Source organism: Schistocerca gregaria, chromosome X (genome assembly GCF_023897955.1).
Source record: "Schistocerca gregaria isolate iqSchGreg1 chromosome X, iqSchGreg1.2, whole genome shotgun sequence".
NCBI classification, from domain to species: Eukaryota; Metazoa; Arthropoda; class Insecta; order Orthoptera; family Acrididae; genus Schistocerca; species Schistocerca gregaria.
The window spans coordinates 799,322,819-799,344,311 of NC_064931.1; the positions used below are offsets into that span (position 1 = coordinate 799,322,819).

The following is a 21,493-nucleotide window of genomic DNA, read 5'->3' on the forward strand; positions in this document are numbered from 1 at the left end:
CTTCATGTAAGCTGTGATTTTTGTTGAGTTAACCAAATAAAAAAATGTAGCCAAAACAGTCAAAATACTTTTTGAACATGTTTATGGCATCACAAAACTGACAAACACCAACTTTAGTACCTGAAAACTAGCATCATGCTGGCTGGCCCCACTCAGCTACTGTCATTGCCCCTTGTATACCTTCTAATAATTACGTGTTTTTGGTATCAATTCAGAATTAAGATGTCAATCCTTTTACAAAATTGATTATGGAATTTTATTTTACAGATCATTCCCCTGTTACTGATAGAGTTATCATCTCGAAATATTATAATTTTTGTGTCCAATCTACTTCTAATGTGTGCCCATAACAATTTTTTAATTATTCTCATTAACAGTTTTAAAAATATCTACATCTTCATCTACATAGATACTCTCAAAGTTACATAGCCTCAGTATTGTAAAGCAGCTTACATCATTTAATAAGAGCAAGGCTTCTGGTCCAGATTGTATACCAGTCAGGTTCCTCTCGGAGTATGCTGATACAATAGCTCCACATTTAGTAAATTATGTACAACCACTTGCTCACAGAAAGATTCATACCTAAAGACTGGAAAACTGCTCAAGTCACACTAATACCCAAAAAGGGAAGTAGGAGTAATCCGTTGAATTACAGGCCCATATCACTAACATTGATTTGCAGTTGGGTTTTGGAACATATACTGTATTTGAACATTATGAAGTACCTTGAAGAAAATAATTTATTGGCACATAGTCAGCACGGATTCAGAAAACATCTTTCTTGTGAAACACAACTAGCTCTTTATACTCATGAAGTAATGAGTGCTATTCATAGGGGATGTCAAATTGACTCCATATTTTTAGATTTTGAGAAGGCTTTTGACACCGTTCCTCACAACTGTCTCTTAACCCAATTGTATGCCTATGGAATATCACCACAGTTGTGCAACTGGATTCATGATTTCCTGTCAGAAAGGTCACAGTTCATAATAATAGATGGAAAGCCATTGAGTAAAGCAGAAATAATATCTGGCATTCCCCAAGGAAGTGTTATAGCCCCTCTGTTGTTCCTAATCTATATGAACAATATAGGAGACAATCTTAGTAGCCGTTTTAGATTGTTTGTAGATGATGCTGTCATTTACCGTCTTGTAAGGTGATCAGATGACCAAAACAAATTGCAAAATGATTTAGATTAGATGTCTGTATGATGAAGAAAGTGTCAGTTTACCCTGAATAAAGAAAAGTGTGAAGTTATTCACATGAATACTAAGCAAAATCCACTAAATTTTGATTATACAATAAGTCGCACAAATCTGAAGGCTGTAAATTAAACTAAATACTTAGGGATTACAGCTACAAATGACCTAAATTAGAATGATAACACAGATAATGTTGTGGATAGTGCAAACCAAAGACTGTGATCCATTGGCAGAACACTTAGAAGGTACAACAGGTCTACAAAAGACACTGCTTGCACTATGCTTTTCCGCCCTATTCTGGAGTATTTCTGTGCAGTGTGGGATCCACATTATGTGGGACTGGTGGATGACATTGAACAAGTACAAAGGGCAACTCATTATGTATGATCATGAAAAAGGGGAGGTAGTGCCACAGACATGATAGGTGAATTAGAGTGGCAGTCTTTACAACAAAGGCATTTTTCGTGTGACAGCATCTTCTCATGAAATTTCAATCAACAGTTTTCTCCTCTGATTTCAAAAACATTCTGTTGGCACTGACCTACATAGGGATAAATGATCATCATGGTAAAATAAGAGAAATCAGGACTCACACAGAAAAATTTAAGTGCTCATTTTTTCAGCACACCAGTCGAGAGTGGAACGGTAGTGCGACAGCTTGAAGGGGCTTCATTGAACCCTCTGCCAGGCGCTTTATTGTGAATAGCTGAGTAATCAAGTAGATGTAGATATAGAAGACTTGTTTATATTAAGTGATTTAAGTTGCTTCACTACTCCAAGATTATCTATGTTTAAGTTACTCATATTCAGAGTCTGTAATATTTGCTTCATCTTCTTTGGTGAAGGAATTTTGTAAGGGTGTGTTTAGTAACTCTGCTTTAGCAGCACTGTCATCGATAGTATTTCCATTGCTATCACATAGAGAAGGCAGTGATTGTGTCTTGCCACTAGCATACTTCACTCTATAGTTTGGAAGTAGTTCTTAACATAAATCCTGTGTCTTTACAGTTGACAGTAATATAATTACTGTCATTTATATATGTATGGATTCCATTAGTGATAAACTGGAATTTCTCTTACTTTATATTTTACATACACTATGTGATCAAAAGTATCCGGACACAAGACTGAAAATGACTTACAAGTTCATGGCACCCTCCATCGGTAATGCTGGAATTCAGTATGGTGTTGGCCCACCCTTAGTCTGGATGACAGCTTTCACTCTTGCAGGCATACATTCAGTCAGGTGCTAGAAGGTTTCTTGGGGAATGGCTGCCCATTCTTCATGGAGTGCTGCACTGAGGAGAGGTATCAATGTCGTTCTGTGAGGTCTAGCACGAAGTTGGTGCTCCAAAACATCCCAGAGGTGTTCCATAGGATTTAGGTGAGGACTCTGTGCAGGCCAATCGATTACAGGGATATTATTGTTGTGCAAACACTATGCCACAGGTCGTACATTATGAATATGTGCTCGATCCTGTTGAAAGATGCAACCACCATCCCTGAATTGCTCTTCGTCAGTGGCAAGAAAGAAAGTGCTTAAAACATCAATGTAGACCTTTGCTGTGATAGTGCCATGTAAAACAACAAGGGGTGCAAGCCCACTCCATGAAAAACACGACTACACCATAACATCACCGGCTCCAAATTTTGCTGTTGGCTTGACACACACTCTGGCAGATGATGTTCACGTTGCATTTGCCATACCCACATCCTGCCATCGGATTGCCACATTGTTTACCGTGATTCGTCACTCCATACAATGTTTTTCCACTGTTCATTCAACCATGGTTCAGCTCCTTACACAAAGAGAGACATCGTTTGGCATTTACCAGCGTGATGTGTGGCTTAAGAGCAGCCACTCGACCAAGAAATCCAAGTTTTCTCACCTCCTTCCTAACTGTCATAGTACTTGCAGTGGATCCTGATGCAGTTTGGAACTGTTGTGTGTTGGTCTGGATAGATATCAGTCTATTACACATTACGACCCTCTTCAACTGTCAGCAGTCTCTGTCAGTCAACAGACGAGGTCGACCTCTATGCTTTTGTGGGGTAAATGTCCCTTCATGTTTCCACTTCACTATCACATTGGAAACAGTGTACCTAGGGATTTTTACGAGTGTGGAAATCTCACATACAGACGTATGACAAGTGACACCCAATAACCTGACCATGTTCAAAGTCTGTGAGTTCCTCGGAGTGCCCCATTCTGTTCTCTCATGATGCCTAATGACCACTGATGTCGGTGATATGGAGTACTTGGCAGTAGATGGCAGCACAATGCACCTAATATGAAAAACTTATGTTTTTGGGGGTGTCCAGATACTTTTGATCACATAGTGTATTTTTTAGTTTGTAGTTTAGTAGCTTTGTAAATTAATTACAATTCACATTTATAATCACAGTTCACCTTAAGTTGACTTACTGAGATCAACACAGTAATCCAACAATGTCACAATTGAAGCTCTTGTGTGTATGTAACGTCATGCTGTAGTATCACATTCTTCATTATGGTCAGAATTGTAGTTTTTGTTAAATGTTGAGCAATTCTGCCACATTGTTTCTCTTGGTTTAGTGTGAGTTATATTACTGAACCTGTTTGAGGAGTTTCCTGCAATAATCAAGTCTTGTTTTATTTAGTACCCTTCTGAACTCAGATTTAGTGGATCTTCTATCCTGATCAATACTGACATGGGTAGTGAAACCATTGACTATTGGTTTTGCAATATAATGTAATTCTTTAAACCTTTTTATGAAGATATGATCATTGGCTGTTTTAGAGCAATTAGCTACCCTAATCGGAGAGTTTACTGTAGGAATTAATTTGAATAATAATGTTAAGAATATTAAAATCACTAGCAATCATATTTTTGTTAAATAAGCTAATAGTGCTGAAAGTGATGCTCAGTATGCACACACTGATACATAGAACACCCTAGCTTCTTGTGGATAGCACTAACTATCTATTGCCAAACAACTTGTTTGTAATATGTAGTGATTTATACAAACCTTCCTCGTGAATCAGTCTATATATTACTAAAAATCATATAAAAATCCTTACAGTAGTGCATGAGATTAACATGATCATACAAACAGAAACCACAGTGGGGGACTTACATTTATAATATGTGTAGATTTATTATGAAATCCAACTTCTTTTACTTATACATCCAGTACAGCATCAAGTGAAATGATTAACATCTATGTTCTGAAATGAAAATTTCTGGTGAATGTTGAAAATCCTTCTTTCTCGATTTCTGCTTTGTCATATGGGAGTGGATAGTATGTACCCATATGAAACTATGAGTTATTGTAAATAACCTGTAAATTGATTGATTTCACATCAGTATTATACACTGCATCGTGGAAATGATCCATGGTACTTTTTTCCCTAAACGCCATGCAGCCAAACAGAACAAGGAAGTAGTTAAGTAAATATAGTAAGGAAAGTTCAGACAGAATGTAAATACAAGACTCGAACTCGGGACCTTTGCCTTTCGCAGGCAAGTGCTCTACCAACTGAGCTACCCAAGCACAGCTCACGCACCATCCTCACAGCTTTACTTCTGCCAGTACGTCATCTCCTACCTTCCAAACTTTGCAGAAGTGACAGGGCAGAGGAAGGAGAAATTGTGTGGAGACAGTGGGCTAGTGGAGACAGTCCAGGAGCATAAATGTGTTGCAAGGATAACTCCCATCTACATAGTTAAGAAAACTTAGTGCTGGAGGGAAGGATCAAGATGGCGTGGGTTGTGGAGCAGCTATTGAACTTACGCACGTTGTGCCAAGCAGCCTGTTGTGCCACTGGGTAATCAATTCTGTCCTTGGCTACAGTTTTGTGGGGCTCATTCATTCTGGTGGACAGCTGGTTGGTGGTCATGCCCACATGAAACACTGTACAGTGGTTGCAACAGAGCTGGTTTATGGCATGGTTGCTTTCACAGGTGGCCCTTCCTTTGATTGGATAGGATAAACATGTGAGAGGACAGGAGTAAGATGTGCTAAATGGGTCAATTGACCAGGTGGTGCTCCTGGGTTTTCCACAATGATATAACTCCTGTGGCTAGGAGTTGGGACTGACAGTGGCATAGGAAAGGATCAGCATGTTGTGTAGCTTATACGAGTGATGGAATACCACTTTAGGAGGGGACGAAAGTATGGTGGGTAGCATGCCCCTCATTTCTGGTCATGATGACAGATAATCAAACACCTGGCAAAGGACGTGGTTCAGTTGCTCCAGTCTAGAACAATACTTGGTGATGGATTCTTAGAGGTGGTGGGATGATTAGTGGGGCATTAGGATATGAAAGGGGAAATCTGTTTGTGGACAAAATTTGGTGTGTAGTGCCTGTCTGTGAAGGCCATTGTGAGATATTCAGCATATTGGACAAGGGAATTCTCATCACTTCAAATACACCTTCCGTGGATGGCCAGGCTATATAGGAGCACTTTTTTTGGAGTGGAAAGAGTGACAGCTGTCAAAATTCAGGTACTTAGTGGGCTTATTATGGACAGATGTATGGAAGGGGCCATCAGAGAGGTGTAGTTCAATGCCCTGGAAGTTGAAACATTGGGCTGGAAGGGAACAGGAGAAACAAAGGGGAAAACATGTTAAGGCTGCAGGAAAATGAGGATGCGGTGTCTTGGCTCTGTGCCCAGATCATGAAGATATCATTAATGAATCTGAACCATACAAGAAGTTTGGCATTCAGGGTTTTGGGAAGCTAGGATGGTTTCTTCTGGATGGACCACAAAAAGAATTGCATGGGAGGATGCCATGCAGGTTCCCATGGCCGTGCCACAGATTTGTTTATATAACTTCACCTCAAAGGAGAAGTAGTTGTGTGTGTGGATATGACTGGTAAGGTGTATAAGGAATGAAGTAGTGGGTTTGGAGTTGTAAGGACTGAGGGAGAGGTAGTTTTCAATAGCAGCAAATCCATGGACATGAAGAATATAGGTGTATAAGTAGGTAGTATCAACAGTGTTGAGTAGCGATCCATTTGGTAATAGGGTGGGGATGGTTGAGAGTCAGTGAAGGAAATGGTTTGTGTCTTTCATAAGAGATGCTAGACTATGGGCAATTGGGTAGAGGTGCTGATCGGCACAAGTAAAGTTTCTTTCAGTGGGTGCACAGCAACCACCTACAATGCAGCATCCAGGATTGTAGGGTGCATGTAGAAAGAATGTAGGTGGGTGTGCTGGAGGTTCAATGGAGTGAGGACAGAGATGGAGTCAGGGGACAGATTCTGTGATGGGTAGGGATTGGGGCTCTAATTTATTTTCATTCATAATTATTTGCATTTTCTATTTAGGACAGTGATAAGTTAATGAAACAACTTCTTTGATTTTGCCAACACCACCACACCATCGGTAAGCTGTGTACAATCCATCCCTTTGCCTTCTACACACAACCCTTTCATTAAATCAGTGAACTCTTCTATGGTCTCTTCCATTAGATCTTAAACAAAATAGGTGAAAAGTAACATCTATGAATGACTCCTCTTCCAATTCTTATTCTGTCTGTTAGTTCTACACTAAATGTTACTTTGACATTTTGCTGAAGGTGTAACACCTTAACCAATTTTATTTTTCTCCTTATGATGCTGCATTTTCTTAGGATAAGCAAGAGTTCATCCTACTCTCTCAAAAGCTTTCTCAAAATCCATAAACTCAGCATAAATTTCCTATTATATTCAACATAGCAACTCTCCTAGAACTAAAGTGTCACCCCTCTTCTGCAACCATGCTGCTATTCTCCCATGATGCTGTTCTGCTTGCTGTACATCCTTAAAATCATCATTCTCACTAAATGCATGATTGAATTTAGTATCAGCTTAATGTCCAATGTATGCCATATTTTGTTGTGTTGTTTTTCTTTTCAAGGGGTAGCAAGATTGATTCCAAGAAATTGCTAAGGCACTCTCTCTTTGAGTATATGTTGTTACTGTTATGATCTTCACTCTGAAGAGAGGTTTAGTGGAGCTCTCCACATCAGTCTTTCCTACACAAACCTCTCCATCTCTGGATAAGTACTGCATCTGCAGGGGATGGACACAAATGTGGAAACAGCAAAACCCCAGCACTTTAAATGCCTAATACAACTTTGGAAACCTGTTGGCATTCAAAACAGCTTCCAGTCATCTCAGAATGGATAAATATGGGCCCTGTATAGCTTTCAAGAAATCTTATACCATTATTCCTGCAAAATAGTGGCAATTTCAGGTAACAATGATGAAGTGGATAACCATCACCTGCATAGGCTTAATAATATTAAGATCTGGTTACTGTGGTGGGCAGGGGAGATGTGACAATTCATCCTCGTGCTCACAAAACTTGTCCTGGATGGCGTGAGTTGTGTGAACAGGAGCCCTGCCATGGAGCACAGCACCACCCTTGGGGAGAAAACATTGTACCATGGGATGGACTGGATTCTCCAAGATGGTCACATAATCCTTGGCAGTAGTGCAATCTCATTCAGAAACCATGGGGCTCTTGGAATATCATGATGTGGGTGCCTAAATAATCACCAAACCCCCACCATGTTTAACTCTTGGGATGTTAACTCAGCTAAACCTGGAAACAGTATGAAACAAGACTCATCTGACCAAATGACTACCTTCCATTGCTCCATAGTCCAGACTTTATGGCTTTGACATCACATTTCCTGTTATGGGCATTTGCATCACTGATTAGTGGTTTTGGAATTCCAGTTCACTCTAAAGTTCCTTGCTTATCGGTCTCCCTTTATGTTGTTTTGGTGCTGACAACATTTGTGAATACAGTATTCAGCTCTTCAGTGACTTTTGCAGCTGTTGTTCTCTTATCTTCTCATTGAGCATCCATTATGATCACTCAGCACACATTTTTGTCCATGCTGTGACTTAGCAGATGATGTTTTTCTGTTTCTCCTGTATACAGTATAAATCCTCAGCACAGGGCCTCCTGAAATACAACACTTCAGCTTTCATTTTTATGGAAGCACCCACCATACAAACACCAACAATTTGTCCACATTCAAATTCACTTAGCTGTAACATAATACACTCACAACTACATGACTGAGCGAGGTGGCGCAGTGGTTAGACACTGGACTCGCATTCGGGAGGACAATGGTTCAATCCCGCGTCCAGCCATCCTGATTTAGGTTTTCCGTGATTTCCATAAATCGCTCCAGGCAAATGCCGGGATGGTTCCTTTCAAAGGGCATGGCTGACTTCCTTCCCCATCCTTCCCTAATCCGATGAGACTGATGACCTAGCTGTCTGGTCTCCTTCCCCAAAACAACCAAGCAACCAACCAACTACATGTACACTGTTTGACCATGACTGATACTTGAAATGTACTTAGGTCATTGCAGAGGTGCTTTTTGTGGTCAAATACAACTGCATAATCTGCAGGTTTGGCTAGCATCTGCATTTATGGTCAAGCATACATATCTCACAGTGTTTCCATATTCTTACCCAACCTTTGACCATTCATTCGAATTGCTTACTGTATTCATGCCTTGGTCTTCCTCCATAATTCTTATCCCACCCACACTTCCCTCCATTGTCAAACTGATGATTCCTTCATGCCTCACAATGTGTCTATCAACAGATTCCTTCCTTTAGTCAAGTTCTGACATAAATTTCTTTTTTCCCTAATTCTATTCAGTATCTACTCATTAGTTAATCGATCTACCCATCTAATCTGTACCATTCTGCTGTAGTACAATATTTGACAAGCTTCTCTTCTTTTCTGAACTCCTAATCACCCACTATTTGCTTTTGAGCAAGGCTACGTTCCAGGCCAGTACCTTTATAAAAGACTTCCTAATGCTTAAATTTATATTAGATGTTAACAGATTTCTCTTTTTTGGAAATGATTTTCTTGCTGTAGCTACATCAGCGATCATCATTTATTTTGCTGCTCACATAGCAAAACTCGTGTACAACTTTTAGTGTCTCATTTCCTATTTTGATTCCCTAGGCTTCACTTGATTTACTTTGACTACGTTCCTTTGCCCATGTTTCATTTTTAGTGAATTAATCTTATTAGCCCCCCTCCATATGCCATCCATCCCAGTCAACTGCTCCACCAAGTTCTCTACCGTCTCTGACAATATTACAATGTCATTGGTGAAATTTTGTCCAAAAACTTAGAACAGAGAGCATTGTCATCTAACACATTTATCATTACACAATTTGAAAAGGACTTTTGACAAATTGATCTGATGCTTGAATTTAAAAAGGAAACAAAATTCTTCTGAATATTCAAGAAAAGGTTAACCTCTTCTTGAAGTGTCCAGGCCCAAAGAACAAAATTTGTATGTTCCTAGCATGAAATTCAGACAACACTTGTAACAAATAAAGGGCAAAGTTTGTACCCTGACACATGATGGTTCTGAGCTGAAATCTGGTCCAGCATGTGATATGAAAATTTGCCTAAGTTTAATAGTCACCACTGAAAACTTTTCCAAGGTCAAAAGTGTCATTCATAGCAGGATCTGTCCCCAGAAGTGTGACTCTGAAGGGGACAGTAATGGCAGTGAGTAACAGACAGATCGGCAGGAGCAGCAGTGACTCCAGAGACAAGCATTAGTCTTCAGCGGGTAAATTAACTGCCTGTTGTGTCCAAAGTATAGTCTTAAATCCTGGCTGCATGGATGACTACAACTTTCTTATTGGCTCTTTCCCTTGTTGATGGATGCTCCAACATAGTCCGATTGTCACGAGCTGCTGGCTGCTGCATGCATCAATTGCTGGTTTGATGTGACCCTCTGATGCCCTGCAGGCTGATTCCTTGTTGCAGTCTGAAGTTTGAATAATGGTAGTGCAGAGTCATGGGAGCTTAAGTGCAGTGGGCCGTGGACAGTTGGCTGTCAGAGCTTTATGAAGGGCATGCAAAAGCAATTGGCAAACCTCCTTTTTTTATTTCTTCATCCTGAACTTTAATTTTCTTTCCAGATTTCTCCTTGGTTTCCTGTACTGCTTGTTCAAGTTAAGACTGAATAACATCAGGAGAGGCTATGGGTACTGCTTCTTTTGTGTCCTTCAACTCTTACAACCACAACCTGGTTTCTGTAGAAGTTGTTGATTAACCTTCACTCCTATTTTATACCTACAACCTTTAGAATTCAAAGAGTGTATTTTAGTTGACATTGTCAAAATATTCCTCTAAATCTGCTGTACATTGCTCCAAAGCCTAAACTGTTCTTCACAGAAGTTGAATTCTACCAGTTTTTCCATTCTTCTATAAATAATTAGTGGTGGTATTTTCCAGCCATGACTTATTAAACTGATAGTTCAGTAATATTCACACCTGTCAGCACCTGCTGTCTTTGGAATTAGAATTATCACATTTTCCTGATGTCTGAGGGTATTTTGCCTTTCTCATACATCTTGTATGCCATGTGGAATAGCTTTGTCATGCCTTTCTCTCACAAGGATTTTAATAATTCTAATGGAATGTTGTCTATTATAGGGACATTGTTTTGATTTTGGTCTTTTAGATCTCTGTTAAATTCTTCTCACAGTATCATATCTCCTACCTCATCTTCATTTACTCCCTCTGCCTCTCAACAATATTACTTTTAAGTTCATTTCCCTAGGATATCTCTACTACATATTCCTTCAACAGTTCAGCTTTCAATTCTCTGCTTGATATTGGCATGCCCTCAAAGCTCTTGATGTTAACACAACTGCTTCTCTTTTCTTCGCATGTCTCTTTAATTCTTCTATAAACAGCATCTACTGTCCCCTAGTTATGTGTGTATCTACAGACTTGCATTTGTTCTCTAGCCATTCCTGCTTAGGCATTTTGCACTTTTTTGTGTATATACAAGAGGCATGTCCAGAAACTCAGAGAGTCAATTGTTTGAAAATAAAAAAGACAATATATTTATGAAAAAATTATGAAAATAAAGTTGTACATCAAACAGTATTTTTTAATGTAGTTTCCTACTTTCTCAATGTATTTTGTGAGGTGGGAGATTATCTGTCTGATACCTAAATCACTAATGTCTCCTGTTGCCTCCTGCTCATTATTGACAGCATTCTGAACCTCTTCAATAGTAGGAAATCTTCTTCCATCCATAAGCAACTTCAGTGAGATGAAAAGATGAAACTCATAAGTTGTCAGAGGGACTTTGATCAGGGTGTTATGTCGTGATATAGAGTAGAGTAAGCACATGAGAACTTAACGAGTTTTCAGTCAGAATACTATTTCTAAGTGGTCAGAAACAAATGCAGAAAGACAAATTTCCAGTGATGGCAGATGATTGCTCAGATCAGTGCCAAACACCACCACAGGGCACCTTTTGAAGCAGATTTTGGAACTAGATAACAACGGATGTAGGAGACTGAAGGAACTTCAGTGTCTGATTAGTACTAAGCTACCACCAGAATTCAACAATCTTAGCAGTAATCCATCTGATTTCAAATCAAAACTGAAGAGTTTCCTCATGGGTCACTTCTTCTATTCTGTCAAGGAGTTCCTTGAAAAATTAAGCTGATTCTTGTTTTATTGTTGATTGCATTTACTTAAACTTATGGCTTGACTTTTTCCAGATTCATAAATATTTTATTTTTATCTATTATTACTTTCATGATGTAATTTCATGTACTCACACATTCCATGACCTTGGAGATTTGCTCCTCAGTTTGGTCCTATGGAACTTGATGTGTGAATAAAAAATAAATAAATACTTGTTTATTGCATTGAGACTAAACTATTACAATGACGGCTATTTCTAGACATGAGAAAAAGCAAATGGTTCAACTGTTGGTACAACAGGAGTTAGTGTCAGATTTCAAAAGGTGAGAAGTAAGAGAAGTTAGCAATCACCAGCAGCATATTACGTTGAAAGCATTTGAGAGCAGCACTCCAAGTGATAAAACAGACATAAGTTAGATCTTACCAAGGCTGCCACCGAGTGACGCAGAGTTGGTAACCAAACATACTACCTGCAGACTACTATGAATAGTGCTGCCAGCCATCCATGGTCAGGTCTTTCACCTTCTCCTTCTCTGTAGTTGGGATATTTGTGGCCTTTTGCCTAACAAACTCCTAGTTTGGCTGCAACAACACTGCTTTATCTTGCTTTTCTCTGCTCTGTGAGTGGAGCCCAACTTGTGCACCAGGAGCTCTGTCTCAGCAGTTCTACCCATTTTCAATCTCACTGTTACTTGTGCCAACCCACTGCCTTTGTGGTTCTGAGGAGCAGGTGTTGTACTTGCCACATATGTTAGTACATGCCTATATGTGACTATAGTCTACTGTGGCATCTTATGACAGTATCTAGATGGTGTATGGAGTTAATGCGCTAACTCAATGGATTGCAACTTTTACCCTGGAACAACTGCACAGAGCATCTGCAGTTCATAAGCTTCCTTTGTTACTGTTTTCCTCATGTAAACTAAGAGGTACCAACTGTGCCTGCCTGTCACCCGCATTATGTGTCTGGTTTCCTGCTTTGGAGTGCTCTTGCTGGCATTCAACAGCCCCATGCTTAACCATGAGTAAGGCAGTAAGCCATCAAACATGGCAGTGGTGAATGATGATGTCCCAACTGAATGAATCCATAAGCTGCTGTGTGGCATTGGCTGTGTGAGGATGTGCATTGTTATGCAACATGCACACTCACTCCATTAATACTGTCCTTCTTTGGTTTTGTATTGCTGTTCTAGCTTGTTTAGTGTTTCATAGCACCACACAGAATTAACTGTTTCCCCCTGGGGCAGAAATTCAGTGAGAAGAACCCTATTAGTCTCAAAAGAAAGAGACCATGATTTTTCTGTCTGAAACAATGGTCTTGAATTTTTGTGCTGATGGTGAGGAGTGATATCCCCACTACATTCATTGTCTTTTCATCACAGGGGTGTAATGAGCCACCCAATCACAATAGAGCCAAAGAATTATTGATCTTTCAATTCAAGAAATTGCCATGAAGACCCTTTTATGTTGATTGTGTATTGATCTGTGGATTTTTTTTTATATTCACCTTGCACGTAATTTGTTGAAATAGAGTTTTCCATCTATGATTTCATGCAGAAGAGATTCAGAGATTTCTGGAACACTGTGTTCAACTCATTGAAACTCAATCAATGGTTTTGATGAATCGTTTCTTTTATTTGGTTCAACATCCCATCAGTTATGATTGAGGGACGCCCACTCCTTTGTTCTTCATAAGGATTCAATGTGTCAGCTTTAAATATTTGACACCACTTAGAGACATTAGACGGGAAGAAAGCCAATGCCCACTCCGTGTGTATACTGGGGAGAGTCATCCAAGATGTGGAAAGGGTCCTTCCGGATGCCATGAAGGGTACAGGATGCAGCCAACTGCAACTGGTGCCTCATGTCAGCACTAATGATGTGTTTCGCTATGGATCGGAAGAGATTCTCTCTGGTTTCCGGTGGCTATCTGAGTTGGTGAAGACTGCCAGTCTTACTAGTGAGATGAAGGCAGAGCTCACCATCTGCAGCATCATTGACAGGACCAACTGCAGACTTTTGGTACAGAGACAATTGGAGGGTCTGAATCAGAGGCTTAGATAGTTCTGTGACCATGTAGGCTGCAGATTGCTTGACTTGAGCCACAGGGTGGTGCGGTTTCGGGTTCTGCTAAATAGGTCAGCTGTCCACTACACACAGGAGGCGACTACATGGGTAGTAGAGGCTGTGTGGTGTGGAATGGGTGGTTTTTCAGGTTAGACAGTCTTGGGAAAGATCAAAAAGGCCTCCAATCTCAAAGGGTACAGGGCAAAGAAACGAGGAAAATTAACCAAGCAACAGTCGGTATTGTAGTTGTAAATTGTCATAGCTGTGTTGGAAAAGTACCAGAGCTTCAAGTGCTGATAGAAGGCACTGAAGCTGAAATTGTCATAGGAACAGAAAGCTGGCTAATACCGAAGATAAATTCTGCCAAAATTTTCACAGAGGTGCAAACCATGTTCAGAAAGGATAGATTAAATAAAGTGGGTGGTGGTGTGTTTGTGTCTGCAGGTAGTAGTTTATCTTGTAGTGAAGTTGAAATAGATAGTTCCTGCGAATTACTATGGGTAGAGGTTATACTCAACAGCCGTACCAAAATAATAATTGGCTCCTTCTACTGACCTCCCAACTCGGATGATATAATAGCTGAACAGTTCAAAGAAAACTTGAATCTCATTACAAATAAGTACCCCACTTATACAGTTATAATTGGTGGAGACTTCAATCTACCCTCGATTTGTTGGCAAAAATACATGTTCAAAGCTGGTGCTAGACAGAAAACATCTTCCAAAATTGTACTAAATGCTTTCTCTAAGAATTACTTTGAACAATTAGTTCATGAGGCCACACGTATTGTAAATGATTGAAAAAACACACTTGACCTCTTAGCCACAAATAGTCCTAATCTAATAGACAGCATCATAACGGATACAGGGATTAGTGAACGAACACAGGGTCGTTGTAGTGTGGCTCAAAACCATATCAACCAAAACCGCTAAAAAGAAACACAAAATATATCTATTTAAAACAGCAGATAAAAATTCACTTGATGCCTTCCTAAGAGAGAGTCGCCATTCCTTCCAAGCTAATTTTGTAAGTGTAGACCAGATTAGATTAGATTAGATTAGTTTTTCGTTCCATAGATCGGTGTTGAGGAGATCCTCGTGGATGTGGAACATTTCACTTTTTTTTTTTTTTTATTTTTTTTTAACTGAAATAACAATACTAATAGTATAAATATATACAACACATCATTTGTTTCTATTAAAAAATTTGTCACTGGAGTAGAAAGAGTTGGCCACTAGTAAGTCTTTCAGGCTCCTTTTAAACTGATCTTTATTTGTAACTAAATTTTTTATATTTGCTGGCAAATTATTGCAGATGAGTGTTCCTGAGTAGTGGACCCCTTTTTGAACTAAAGTAAGTGCTTTTAAGTCCTTGTGCAGATCATTTTTGTTCCTGGTATTGTATGTATGAACTGAACTGTTTGTTGGAAAAAGAGAGATATTATTTAGGACAAATTTCATTAAGGAGTAAATATACTGAGAGGCAGTAGTTAGTATACCCAGTTCTTTGAAGAGGTTTCTACATTACATCCATGAGTTTACTCCACAAATAATACGTATTACACGCTTTTGGACTCTTTTGTTTGACTTGAAGAGTTACCCCAAAATATTATACCATATGACATTATGGAATGTGTCATCTGCAAACAAAACGAACTCTGCTTCTGGCAGTGTAACTGATCAGAGATAATTAAAGTACACAAGAAAAAGCAATGGCCCTAAGATGGATCCTTGTAGGACACCACATGTAATTTCTTCTCATTCTGATGATGACTAATGACTTAATTCCCTAGTCCCTTGCACTGACACCCTTTGTTACCTGTTAGTGAGGTATCACTTGAACCATTTTGCAGCATTGCCTGTGACACCATAGAATTCTAATTTATTTAAAAGGATGTTGTGGTTTACACAATCGAATGCCTTTGACAAATCACAGAAAATACCTGCTGCTTGTAACCTGTTATTTAATGAATTAAGTACATTTTCACTGTAGGTGTAAATAGCCTTTTCTATATCAGAACCCTTCAGAAATCCAAACTGCGTTCTTGACAATATGTTATTTGTGGTCAGATGGTTGAGAAGCTGCCTGTAGATTACTTTTTCTAAAAATTTTGAGAATGCTGGCAAAAGTGAAATCGGTCTGTAGTTTGATGGCATCTCTTTATCCCCTTTCTTGAATAGAGGCTTAACATCTGCATATTTCAGCCAGTCAGGAAATGTCCCAGTTATAATTGACTGGTTACATAAGTAACTTAGAATTGTACTAAACTCACAAGAACATGCCTTAATTAACTTTGTTGATATTTCATTGTAACCACTAGAATGCTTTGTTTTTTTAAAGATTTTACTATGGAAGTTATTTCTTTTGGTGAAGTGAGTTACATAATCATGTACCTGAAGCTATTTGTAAAGGCTAGTTTCAGATATTCAAGGCCATTATTTACTGATCCTGACAATCCCATTCTATCAGTAATGGATATAAAGTACTTTTTAAATAGATTTACCACACAATGACCATCGGTTACTAATGTGTCATCTACCCTTAGTGCTATTTGCTCCTGTGGCTCAAATTCAAAGATATAGTATCGACAACAGCAGATAGATTCATACCACATAAGTTAATAAGAGACAGGACTGATCCACCATGGTACACAAAAGACATCAGAACACTGTTGCAGAAGCAACGAAAAAAGCATATCAAATTCAAAAGGATGCAAAATCCCCAAGACTTGCTAAGTTTCACGGAAGCTCGAAACTTTGTGCAGACATCAATGCAAGATGCTTTTGAGGGAATTGGGTGATAGTTGTAGGTAAACAACTAGTATTCTCTCATATGACAATTTATTAGCACTTCACGTCTCGACAGATACAAGTCCGTGAGGCTAACTGACTCGTTAGCGGAAAACATCCTCCAAAACTCCCCATCTCAAAGATAGCACACTTACACTCTTTACAAATATCGATATTTACAGTGCTGCACGCCACACTTTTAATAGTTTTCGCAATGAAATATTGTCTTAAAATATGGTAGAAACCCCATAGAGATTCTGGTCATATGTAAAGTACACCAGTGGCAAAAACAGTCAATACTGTCACTGCGCGATAGAGATGGAAATGTTACCAATGATGGTGCCACTAAGGCAGAGTTACTAAATACAGTTTCCCATAATTCCTTCACAATAGAAGACAAAGTAAATATTTCACAATTCGAAACCAGAACAACTGTTAGCATGAGTGACATGAAAGTAGATATCTTAGGTGTCGCGAAACAACTCAAATCACTTAAGAAAGGCAAGTCTTCTGGTCCAGATGATATACCAATCACATTCCTCTCAGAGTATGCAGACACAATAGTGCCTTTATTAGCAATCATATACAACCGCTCACTTGACGAAAGATCTGTTCCTAAAGACTGGAAAGTAGCACAGGTCACACCAATATTCAAGAAAGGAAATAGGGGTAACCCATTGAATTACAGACCCATATCACTGACCTCAATTTGCAGCAGGATTTTTGAGCATATACTGTACTTGAACATTATGAATCACCTTGAAGAAAATGACTTATTGATACATAACCAACATGGATTCAGAAAATATCGTTTTTCCCATGAAATGGAGAGGTGTCTACAGACGTTTAAATAACCTCTGGCACACCACAGGGGAGTGTTATGGGACCCTTTGCTTTTCATAATATATATAAATGACCTAGTAGATAGGAAGTTCCATGCGGCTTTTCACAGATTATGCTGTAGTATGCAGAGAAGTTGCAGCATTAGAAAATTGCAGCGAAATGAAGGAAGATCTGCAGCAGATAGGCACTTGGTGCAGGGAGTGGAAACTGACCCTTAACATAGACAAATATAATGTTTTGCGAATACATAGAAAGAAGGATCCTTTATTGTATGATTATATGATAGCGGAACAAACACTGGTAGTGGTTACTTCTGTAAAATACCTTGGAGTATGCGTGCAGAATGATTTGAAGTAGAATGATCATATAAAATTAATTGTTGGTAAGGCGGGTGCCAGGTTGAGATTCATTGGGAGAGTCCTTCGAAAATTTAGTTCATCAACAAAGGAGGTGGCTTACAAAACACTCATTCGACCTATACTTGAGTATTGCTCATCAGTGTGGTATCCATACCAGGTCGGGATGACAGAGGAGATAGAGAAGATTCAAAGAAGAGTGGCGTGTTTCATCACAGGGTTATCTGGTAAGTGTGATAGCATTACGGAGATGTTTAGCAAACTCAAGTCGCAGACTCTGCAAGAGAGGCACTCTGCATCACAGTGTAGCCTGCTGTCCAGGTTTCGAAAGGGTGTCTTTCTGGATGAGGTATCGAATATATTGCTTCCCCCTACTTATACCTCCCAAGGAGATCACAAATGTAAAATTAGAAAGATTCGAGCATGCATGAAGCCTTTCCGGCAGTCGTTCTTCCTTTGAACCATACGTGACTGGAACAGGAAAGGGAGGTAATGACAGTGGCACGTAAAGTGCCCTCCACCACACACCACTGGTTTACAGAGTTTAAATGTAGATGTAGATGTAGATGTAGAATAGGGGTAAGAGTGTCACTGATATGATACATAAGTCGGGGTGGCAGTCACTGAAACAAAGGCAATTTTCTTTGATGCGAGATGTATTTACGAAATTTCAATCACCAACTTTCTCTTCCGAATGCATAAATATTTTGTTGACACCCACCTATGCAGGGAGAAAATATCATCATAATAAAATAAGAGAAATCAGAGCTTGAACGGAAAGATTTAGGTGTTCCTTTTTCCCACATGCCATTCGAGAGTGGAATGGTAGAGAAGTAGTATGAAAATGGTTCGATGAACCCTCTCCTAGGCACTTAAGTGTGAATTGCAGAGTAACCATGTAGATGTAGATGTTAACGTTGATCACACCATCCACATAAACAGTTTTTATTTCATTAAAAATTGGAATTAGCATTTTTCCTTTCGCAACAAGAGACTGGATCACAATCTCACTTCACAACTGGTGGGATTTGGAATAGACCCACTCATTTCAACATGGCACTCAACAAGAGTTTTCAGCTGACTTAGACAATAAAGCATGCATTCTGCCACCACCAGCTTGTCTTTGAACACATTGCTGCCAATTTTGTTGAAAATAAATCAGTTTGATCATCAGAGACTCAATGGTTTTACTTCTGGACATCCATATGTTGACTACATGTACTGAGAATGTATTTTTTTGCAGAATATAGTCCCTGCATGTTCCTAGTAGCTCTTTTTTTGTTTTCCATATAAAGCTTATAGTTTTTTCTCTTAGTATCTCATAAATTCATGAGGCTATTCCATTTTCCATCTCTTTCTAAAAGACACTTTCAATTCACTTTTTAGAATATTGTAAACCTCATCTTCTTCATTCAGTGTACTTTCTACTTCCAGTTCAAGATGTTTTGTCTCATGTCCTCTTTCCCTGTTGTGTAACCCCTCAATATATTCTTTCCACCTCTCCATTCACTATTGTGTCATCTCCAGTCTCTATCTTCATGACACTCTTCCATCCCTCCTTCTCACACATCACCCACATTGCTTCTTTATATATTAAGTTATATCTGCTTCCTCTATGGCCATTCCATCTTACTATATTTCTTCTGAAACCACTTCTGCCTCCCTTCATAATACATTATTTAAACTCTTATACATTCTTTTTTCCTTTTATGTGTTAACATTTTTTCGCTGCCTTCTTTCCTCTATTTTATTGATAATTTCATTCATTGTCAGAATGTTTATTATTCTGTCTCTAGCCTTTGTTCTTAGAACTTATTTTGTGACCTCTTTTAAATTATTTGTGAAGTTTTCCCATCTTTCATTGATATTAGTTGGTCACTCTATCTGAATTTTCCTGTAAAATAGTTTTGTGGTGTTGTAACCTTGACAGTCAGATATGGCCCAGCCACTAACCACATAGTGATGGACTGTGAGTTGCTGACCATCTAGTATGCCTGCAAGCCAATTGTCAAGATTTAATCTCACCAGCTGTCACATTACCAAGTGGTGGTATGTTTGCTGTATGCAGTACAACTATAGTCAGTACCATCTTGCCTCCATGAGTCAGATGCTGTCACGCCACTTTCCTGGTATTCTTCTGGCAGACAGCTTTATACAGTGTCATCCAGTGGCTCTCCTGTGAGTTGACATTGGCAGTCACAGTTCTCCCGAACATTCAAGTGGCCACTCAATCAGAGTTCCAGTCACTGACTGCACAATTCTCTCCTGGCTTTGTACAAGCCCCATTTGTAGCCCATTAGTCAGAGCCTACTACCTCTCATACCATGTCCAGATCAATGAGTCATTGTGAGTGCATCAACCACAGGCTATGTCAGTGATAACCTATTAGGGTTGATCAGTATGCTTAACTCAGTAACCATTGCTAGTATAAATGATACCGCTTATACCTTCTAAGAAACTGTTACTTTGTCTTCTGTCATTCTCATATCAGATCTGAACAATCTTTTGGTTCGGTATTCTGAAACTGCTTTGTGTTGAACTTGCTAAATGTGTTATGTTAATAAATTTCTATTGTTCTTTGGCTACCTGGACATGTCCATTCATTAGTAGTGTGCAACACACAGAGTGGGGCTTAACATGTACTTCCTTAGGTTTTTCTCTTCCTTTAATGTTTCTGAATTCATTACTTCTAGTTTCATACCTTTCTAAACCTTCTTTGGTTTAATCTAGTACTCACCGATGACTAGATTGTGATTTGAGCAGACATAAGCTCCTGGGTGACTTATTGCACTTATCAGGTTACTCAGTATCACTGCTGGATCAATTAATGGTCTTTTTTATTATGTTTATCATTCAGTCTTCCAGTTTTACCTGCTTTTTTGAGGTGCTCAAATGAGATGATCACTACGGTGACACTGAACAAGGTAGTGCAGTGGTTAGCACACTGGACTCATATTCAGGACAACAATGGTTCAAATTCACATCTGGCAATCCTGATTTAGGTGTGCCATGATTTCCCTAGACTGCTCCAGGCAAATGCTGTGATGGTCCCTTTGAAAGGGGCATGACCAACTTTCTTCCCAATCCATCCATAATCCGATGGGACTGATGACCTCACTGATACATCACCTCCCCCAAATGATCCAAACAATCTACTATGATATCTTGCCTTCTACAGAAGTTTATGCCCTTGCTTATTCCTTCATCCAAGACCATAACTCCTGACAGATCTCTCCTCTCTCCCCTTATCAGTCAGCACATTTCTATCTCTCATAACTATGATGCAAGCTCCTCTTCTGCCCTATCCCCTTATTTTTTCTATCTTCACATTGCATTTCTCTTTCTCTTCATTGGGATGTTATGTACACTTGGCTAGGTACTAAGTCTCATTTTGTTCCTTTCAATCTTATTATCATCATTCTTTCATTTGCATATCTTACATACATAAGTTTTCCTTTCAGCATATTTTTCATGCCCTGAGTTGTAAAATTTATAATCTCCAGTGTTTGTTCTCCTCCCAAAGATCTGACTCATGGGAAATTTTAACGCCTGAGTCTTTTATACAGAGATACATAACATTCATGTGTAAGGAAACAGTTCTGTGGCAGCTTCCCACTTATTTCTGCACATGAAAAAAGGGTGCCCAGCCACATTTAGCCACCCACTGTGGGTAAGATACTGGTTGCAGCCACCCACTTTCATGTAGATGCTGCAATCCTCCACCTGTTCATAAGCTCTCCGAGGACACCTTGGTACTATG

General features: G+C 39.2%; 1 protein-coding gene across 2 annotated transcripts in view; it reads left to right on the forward strand.

Annotated features, from left to right (window-relative positions):
* Nucleotides 1–21,493, forward strand: part of LOC126299386 (uncharacterized) — a 478,915-nt gene that overhangs the window by 365,574 nt on the left and 91,848 nt on the right. The window lies entirely within an intron of this gene.